This window comes from Talpa europaea (genome assembly GCF_964194135.1).
Source record: "Talpa europaea genome assembly, chromosome: 1".
Taxonomy (NCBI): domain Eukaryota; kingdom Metazoa; phylum Chordata; class Mammalia; order Eulipotyphla; family Talpidae; genus Talpa; species Talpa europaea.
In genome coordinates this window covers 36802617-36811082 of record NC_140073.1, presented here as the reverse complement: position 1 = coordinate 36811082, position 8466 = coordinate 36802617, and positions in this window count along the sequence as shown.

The window sequence follows — 8466 nt, the reverse complement described above, 5'->3', positions numbered from 1 at the left end:
ATCTGGAAATTAAAGGGGCTCAGAACAGGGAAACAATCCAAAACAATCTTGAAAAAGAACAACAAATTTGGAAGACTCAAGCTTTTCAGTTTCAAAACTTACTGTTTTATTGCCTTGAAGTGCTAACCTGAAGCACTAATCAGGACAGCGGTGTAGGGACATGAGGAGAGATGTACAGCTCAATGGAATAAAATTGAAATCCAGAAATAAACTGATATTTTAACATCAGTGTATCATTTTCAATAAAGGTGCAAAGGCAATTCAACTGTAAAAAAGACTGCTTTTCCACAAAAGGACAACCTGCTATCTACATGCAAAAGAATGAATTTGCTTTTATGAGGATGATAAAACCAAGATGAAAATACATACATGGTCTACAAATGAAAAATGATGTAAAAAATATATAAAACTAAAAAAGAATGAATTTAGACCTCTACTTTATACCATCTATAAACTGAAACATCATATATAAACTAAAAATTATTCAAAGACCAGAACCTTAAATCTTTTAAAGAAAACAAAGGTGTAAACCACAATTTTGAATTAGGCAATCTTTTCTTAGCTCTTAAATATGAGACCAAAAACAGAAGCAGCCAAATTAGATTAATTAATTTTCACTTCATCAAAATTAAAACTCTTGCTGCTTCAAAAGACACCTTTGAGGAAGTGAAAAGGCAATCCACATAATGGGAGAAAATATTTGCAAATCATGTACTGGACAAGAAACTGGATTCCAGAATATATCAAGGACACTTTTAACTCAACCATAAAAAGACAACACAACTAAAATATTGGCTAAGAATATGAATAGACATTTCTCCATCAGAAAATGAAAATTTTCTGTAAAATTCTAAATGACAAGTGAACAAGAATGTGGCACTAGATAACAAAGGAATACCCATCCTAAAATGAGTTACAAAGGAGGATGTGCTATAGGAGGGAAATTGCCTAAGAAACCCAGAGAAGCTGTGGCGTCTGACTTAGTCATTGAGACATGACTGAGCGCAGCAGTGAAAAGTGCTGCTAAGGACTGGGAATTCGTTTGAGGCTTCAACACATGTGCAAAGGAAACAGGTCATATAATACCCAACTTCCTTCCTACCAAGGGGGGGAGGCGAAAGATTCTTCTCTAAAAAATGAAACACCTTCCATTCATTTTCCTGATACAGATTTATGTAGCCTGTGTTTTGGTGCCTTAAGTGATACCCTTTCAGCCCAGCCTGGATTTAGAAGTAGCTCTGGTGGCTGTTCCCATAAAGTTCTTTCATCTCTGGGTTTCCTTGTGCTTTAATATGCGGCCTCAGTGTTTTTCCTGAAGCCAAGGGAGATCTGTCATCTCCCCCACAGGATAGCCTGCAAACATTCCTGCCAGTAAGTCTCAATGGGAGAATGTGGGAATCATTTTTAAAAAATGCCCTAACTAGGGGTCTCCCTGGTAGTGCAAGGGTTAAGACACAATCTATGAAGCAATCCGCAGCCACTGTAGTACGAGTTCAATTCCCAGCCAGTCAGGGAGCTACCCACATGGTGCAGTAGACCTCTCCTGACTAGTCTGCTGCTCCCCTCAGCAGTGTACTTCAGTCAATCTGCCTGTCTGTTCCCCACACTGTCTCTGGTGAATCCTCTCACCCCCCACACCTCTGGCCTGTACCCCAGCTCTTGTATGTATAAATGAATAAAAAAAATAAAATAAATGAATAAATCTTTTTTTTTTAAATGCCCTAACTTCTCCTTCAGAGAGAATTCTGAGCCCGTTTTCTGTGGTTCTTTAAAGGGTCTTGAGAAGGACTGAACCCCAATTGTCTACACAGCAAGTAGCTTAATAACACCTCCTTTATCACTGATTTCTCTCTATCTGTCTCATTCTCTCTGTTCCCCATTCAGGCATCCTTCTGATACCTCCTTCACTCAAATCCTTGTGTCAGTCTTTGCTTTATGAGAAATTTAAAATAGTTGTTTAAATCTGTGTATGTATTCTCACTTTCTAAGAAGAGAGAAAAAAACTTTGGGCGCCCAGTTAACCAAATACATTTTCACATGTTGTATGTGATATAATGTGAAAACAGCTGGGGATCCTGATAAAGAGATTTATGTTAGAAGATTATCTCTGCCTTGAAGCACTAACATAAGGATTCACCAATTTGCTTCCAAGAAACTGACTCCTCCGGGTAGTGCACAGCAGATACTAATAATGCAATAATTTTGTTTTGCTTATCTCTGTCAAATTACATCTTATGATATGGTGTGTGATAAATTCAATATCAGTCATTCCTCATGGTTCCCTTCTCTTTCCTTGAGATATCAAGGATTACAAAGCTTATTCCACTCCGGGAAAAACAGAGGAACGACCTTTAGCCTTCAATCATCTGTCATCACTACTCAGGATATGCCCTAGGGCCAGCCACTCTCATTTAGCCGTTGAGTTTAGTTACAGGACCATACTTCTTTAGACTGCACTAGACAGGAGATGAATGGTTGAGTTATGCCCACTCAGTCACAAGGATCTTTGTCGCAGATCACCAAACAAGGCACCCAGGACAATGGCCTGGCTTAATGCAACCAACCTGTAATTCTCGGTGCAGTCTTTGAGTGGATCTGATTTCTACCACTAAAAGAAATCCACTATTTTCTCACTTCTAGTAGCCTTCTGCCAATTTTTCCTTCTCTACATTTCCAGGGACTGTTGTTTTTTTTCCTACTCTCCTAATACTTAAAAAATAATGCAGTTTCCTTTCCCCACTGCTTTCTTTAATATAGGGCTTAGCAACTTATTAAGCAGCTCTGGATTTTTTAAAAAATTGTGAAAACCCAATCTTAAAATAATATAAGAATATTTTTTAGGAATAAGATGCTCCCAGTCTTTAGGAAAGTAGTAGTCTCTCAGGGATAGCCAGTATGCTGCTTCTAAGCAATGGAAAATGCTATTGAGTGTTTACATTCAATCTCACTCCATTTACTTCTCAAGAACGCACACCATGTTGTACATTTGTCTCTGTTTAAGTGGAAATGTTAAGGTTTGTTTGTTAACGCAGAGGCTAATTGATTTCTTCTTAGTGAGAAAAAAAAGGCATGAAGAGGTGATGGAAAAATGATATAGCATATTTGCTTATGGTGCCCCTAGAAGATTGGTTGGAGAAGCTTGTTGAAATAATTGAGAAGCCTGGTGAAACAATCTAGGGAAAATCATTCGTATATAGGATGTTAAGTGTAAGAAGAAAATGGTTCCTGTTTAGTAGAACAACTAAGGAGATTTCCAGAGATCAGTCAATGAAACTCAGCTCACAGAACTATTCCAGAATGACTACACTTCCCTTAAAGTTCCAGAGGTCAAGAAAATCACTTAAAACAGAAGAGCCATCAGAAAGGTCAGTTCTATTCTTTGGTAAAGTATGTTCAGTAACTCCTCCTTCCTTACTGAACACTGCTTCTTTTAGCCGTGTGTGTGTGTGTGTGTGTGTGTGTGTGTGTGTGTGTGAGAGAGAGAGAGAGAGAGAGAGAGAGAGAGAGAGAGAGAGAGAGAGAGAAAGAAAGAGAGATAGAGAGAGACACACGTAAACAACCTGGTTCTATTGTCTCTCTCTCCAATTTAATTCTTTACGTAGTACAGGGCCAAACTCTTAGGGATTTTCTTTGAGGGATATTGGGAAGGCTCCAGAACAACCACCCAGGAAAACCCATATTGTGCTTAACAAGTCCCAGGGTTGGTTCTTGATATAATTTCGCAGGAGGAGTAAAATAGGGTAATGAAGAGTATGACCTCTAGGACCAAGACTATCCTAGTCTCCATCCTGAAACTGCTGTTTACTACTTGTGTGTGATATAACTAGGGCAAGTTATTTAATCTCTATACTTCATTTTCTTCATCTGAAAAATGAGAGTGATTATATTACAACATACATCCTTAGAGTTTTTGTTTTTTAATTTAAGTGATTTGTTGTGAATAAAATGCTTACAATAGGGCCTGACAGATGGTGAATACTAAACAAATGTTAACTATTAATATAACATACATGCCCTCACTCCCCATTTTTCCTCACTCTTTGAGGGTCTCTCTCTCTCTCTCTCTCTCTCTTTCTCAAATATCCCTTCTTTTTTTTTCTCTCTTCATCTCTCTCATTCAAACTATTCCCCAGAAAGCAGCTACGCATATTTGTGCCTTAGTGTAAAAGCTGAGGTGCATTTGCAATATCTCAATCCTTAACCTGAAATGATGGAACTCAAGTTGTAAATGGTGCTAATTGGAACATGACTCCTACAAGATCATTGTCGAGGTTGGTTTTTCCAGGCGGGTGGGGAGAGGATCTTCATGTTTAGAAATGACGATACAAATTTGATGGTTGATACCATTAAAATCTTACTAATAAAATCCATGAGAGATGTTCTCTGAGAATTTAGATTCCACTACAGTCCACTCTAGTAAAGGGCTTCTTATTCTTTCAAATCTTATATGCTTTTTTTTTAATAGAGGCATGTTTTATTTATTTATTTATTTATTTGTTTGTTTGTTTGTTTGTTTGTTTATACATGCACTGGGTACAGTCAGAAGCGCGGGAGGGTGAGAGAATTCACCAGAGCCAGAGCGGGGAGCAGAGCAGGCAGAAGGACCGAGGTACACTGCTGAGGGGAGCAGCAGGCAGCAGAAGAGGTCTGCGCGCCATGTGGGACCCTCCTCCGGTGGCCAGGGAGAAGCTGGGGATCGAACCGGTGCCGCAGAGGCCGCGTGCAGCTTCGCACCCCAGCGCTCAACTCCTGTGCCACCGGGGAAGCCCCAAATCTTATATGCTTTTTATAGCAGAGTCCAGTGATGAAACAGAAACCTCTCTTTTTGCTCTCTTTTTTAATGTTGGTTTTTCACCTTTACTTATCCAGCTGTATGTAAAAATCTGTTTTTTCTTACTTCATGCCATTTAGCTAAACCACTTTCCAGTTCTTGTGTCTATTATCTCTTGACCTCCTAGAGGAGGTCTCATTCATTGAGGACTCAGTACTCAGCTCATAAACCCTCTCTCCTTCACTCCTGCAATGAACATGGGCAATTTAAATATTTAGAGAGTACCAGTTATCCAACTCCCTGATTTTTCGTTTCCTGATCTCTTTATTTTTAGCGACCTTCTCCACCTTTCTTACTGTGGTTACACACTCCCAATGTTACAGCCTGAGTTCTGTCTTCATCTAAAATTATTCTGCCTGTTAAATCCTTACACCAAACAATCCTTTCTCAGCCACCATCTCCCTTCATTTCTGTTTATTTACTTTTTTACTTCCAACATACTTGATTTTCAGACTCATTTGTAGTCTACTAACACATATACTTTCATACAATCCTCTTGCCTCCTCTTGTCCTCATTTTCTTTCAATACAACTTGCAGCAAGTCATCTCTGTCTTTCTTACAGTGATCTATATTCCTTTGCCCTTGGTTTTGTTGTTTTGTTTTGTTTTTTGGCCCATTTTGGAAAACTATTTGAATCCCAGATAATTGATAAATGAAAATTTTTTTTAAAGATTTATTTATTTATTTATGCATACAAGACTGGAGTACAGGCCAGAGGTGTGGGGGTGAAAAGATTCACCAGAGACAGAGTGGGGAACAGAACAGGCCTATTGACCGAAATACACTGCTGAGGGGAGCAGCAGGTGAGTCAGGAGAGGTCTGCTGCACCATGTGGGTAGCTCCCTGGCCAGCCAGCTAGGGATCAAACCCATGCTACAGAGACTGCGAATAGCTTCACAGTGCTGTGCTTAACCCCTTGCACAACCAGGGAGCCCTGATAAATGAAAATCTTAATCCTATCTGCCTTTCCTACATTTGCCTGTGGGCTTCTGAACTGTGTCAGGTAGTTTCACCACATATTTGATGGAAGACAATTTTAAAAGAGAAAAAAACTGGTTGCTAGCTTGGTTTATTTCTCCACTGATGAATTAAGAAATCAATTCTAGGCAAACTGATGCGTTATCATTTTCGTTATCTCATTAGTATGTGATCTGGCTTTATATTCTCTAATTTCATATTACATAATTTCATATTTCAAGTTTAACACTGAAAAATATGAAAATATATTTAATACTACAAACTAATAGAATACTTGGAAAACAAGTAACTATAATCCATAAATCAGTTTCTTGCATAGTATTCTCACAAATCTATTCATATATGAAAAGTTTTTTAATTTTTTTATTAATTTTTCATGTTACATTACCTTCTTATTGAATGTTCCTATTTTCTTTTTCATGTTTTTCACTTGTAAAGCGAAATTACCTATGGCTAATTAGTTATGTGGAGAAAATGCTTGCAGCAAAGAACCTTCTGAAGATACTGGAGAAAAGTCAGTACAACTGATTCATATTGCTATCATGGTAACTTCACAGTCACCGATTTCAGCTAAACCTTCACAACTTCCCAAACCTCTTACTATATCTCTCAAGACTTATTGTTCATCTATCCACATCTGGGTTCCAGATCTTTCTCTGCAATTCTCTTACCTCTTTCCTCCACAGTGGATTAGCTATAATCTCTGAAAAGGCTGAACTGGTTCTGTAGCTAACTCCCCTCCATTTTGCAACAGAAAACACCCCCAGACTAAAAATTAGGAAGAAGTGGAATTAAACTTTAATCACCCTTTTGCATTCCCTCTTTAAGAATATTAATTCACTAAATTACATTCTCTCTCCAGGATTAACAGTTAACTCACTGAATTGTACCCACCATTGCCTCCTTATGATTAACTGTTAACTGGTTCTACCTTGTAGGGTAAGGAAAAATGTCAGGCTTTTTTGCCCTCCCGCCATCAGGCATAGATGATGGATCCTTGCGGTCCTGAATGCATGCCTGATGGCGGGCACCTGGAGTAGGGTGTGGCATAGGTAGATGGGATTCACCTGGGCTGAGCCTGTGCTTTTAGGGGCGGCGTCACGGGGATGCCAGTAGAAGTCGAAGAGAAAGCCGGAAGAGAAGCCGAGAGAGCAGGAGAAGCCAAGAGAGAAGCAAAGAAGCAGAAGCAGAAGCAGAGATCACTGGAGAGCCCAGATAGATTGAGGATTTGCTGGGGGCTGGGAGGCCTGCCAGCCTCCCGGCCCCCCAGTACCCCTGCCTGCTGTGTACCTGGTAAACCCCAATAAAAGCCTGCAAAAAGCCACTGAGGGCTCTGACTCCTCCTTTACCCAGTCTGCTGGATCAGAAAACCTGCACTGTGTCCATTCCTGCCACTACATACCTGCATTCCTGGGAACTTGGAAAATTGTGTTACATCTCTATTAAAATTTTCTTTGTGTCTCCGAGTTAATAATGGCATCAGAAACAAACATTTGCTAATGACTGAGAAAACATCTGCTGGGAAAGTGAAACATCTTGACTTTTGTCACCTATACTGCCTGGTACCTCTTCAGACTTGGAAATGGGAAGCCCTGCACTTTCCTCACATTTCTTTGCCTGAGACTGTGCTTTTAAAGGCGGCGTCACGGGGACTCCAGTAGAAGCCGAGAAAGAAGAGAAGCAGCACCAGAAGCTGAGAGAGAAGCAGAGAAGGCCGAAGAGCCCAGATAGAGTGAAGACTTGCTGGGGACAGGGAGGCCTGCCAGCCTCCCGGCCCCCCAGTACCCCTGCCTGCTGTGTACCTGGTAAACCCCAATAAAAGGGGTTTGCCTCAGTAGCAAAAAGCCACTGAGGGCTCTAGGACTCTGACTCCTCCTTTACCTGCTCTACTGGATCAGAAAACCTGCCCTGTGGTCTTCCTGACCCTACAGGAGTGAGTGGTCAATCATCATGACCACCATCCCTACATACCCAGCTCTGTCTCCACACACTGTCAGTTTGGGCATTAAAGACCTGTTCTGGCCCCTGACCAGATTCTCTTGCATAGTATTCTCTGCCAGGGACATCTCAGTCTTGTCTCAGAATGCCTTGGACTGAGGCATTGATATAGCCACTTCACAGACATTATAGCTAAAGACTGAGTGTGGTCAGTCATAATTCAGGAATCAGGATTTTTTTTTTAAGATTTATTTTTATTTTTATACAAGAACCGGGGTACAGGCCAGATGCCGGGAGGGTGAGAGATTCAGCGGAGACAGAGCAGGGAGCAGAATAGGCCGACTGAAGAAACACTGCTGAGGGGAACAGTGGATGAGACAGGAGAGGTCTGCTGTGCCATGTGGGACCCTTGCCGGCCAGCCGGGATGGAACCCACGCTGCAGAGGCTGTGGACAGCTTCACAGTGCGGTGCTCAACTGCCTGCACCACCAGGGAGGCCCAGGAATCAGGATTATTAAAGGGAAACTTTTGAGGGCCCAAACCATCAGACCATAGCTACCAGGCAGAAAGCATGGTCATGTGCATAAGAAAAGGGTGTTGGCAAGAATAAGGCAGTATAGGGCCTCCCCGGTGGCGCAGCGGTTGAGCGCTGGGTTGCGAAACTGCGCGCGGTCTCTGCGGCGCCGGTTCGATCCCCGGCTGCTCCCCGGCCACCGGA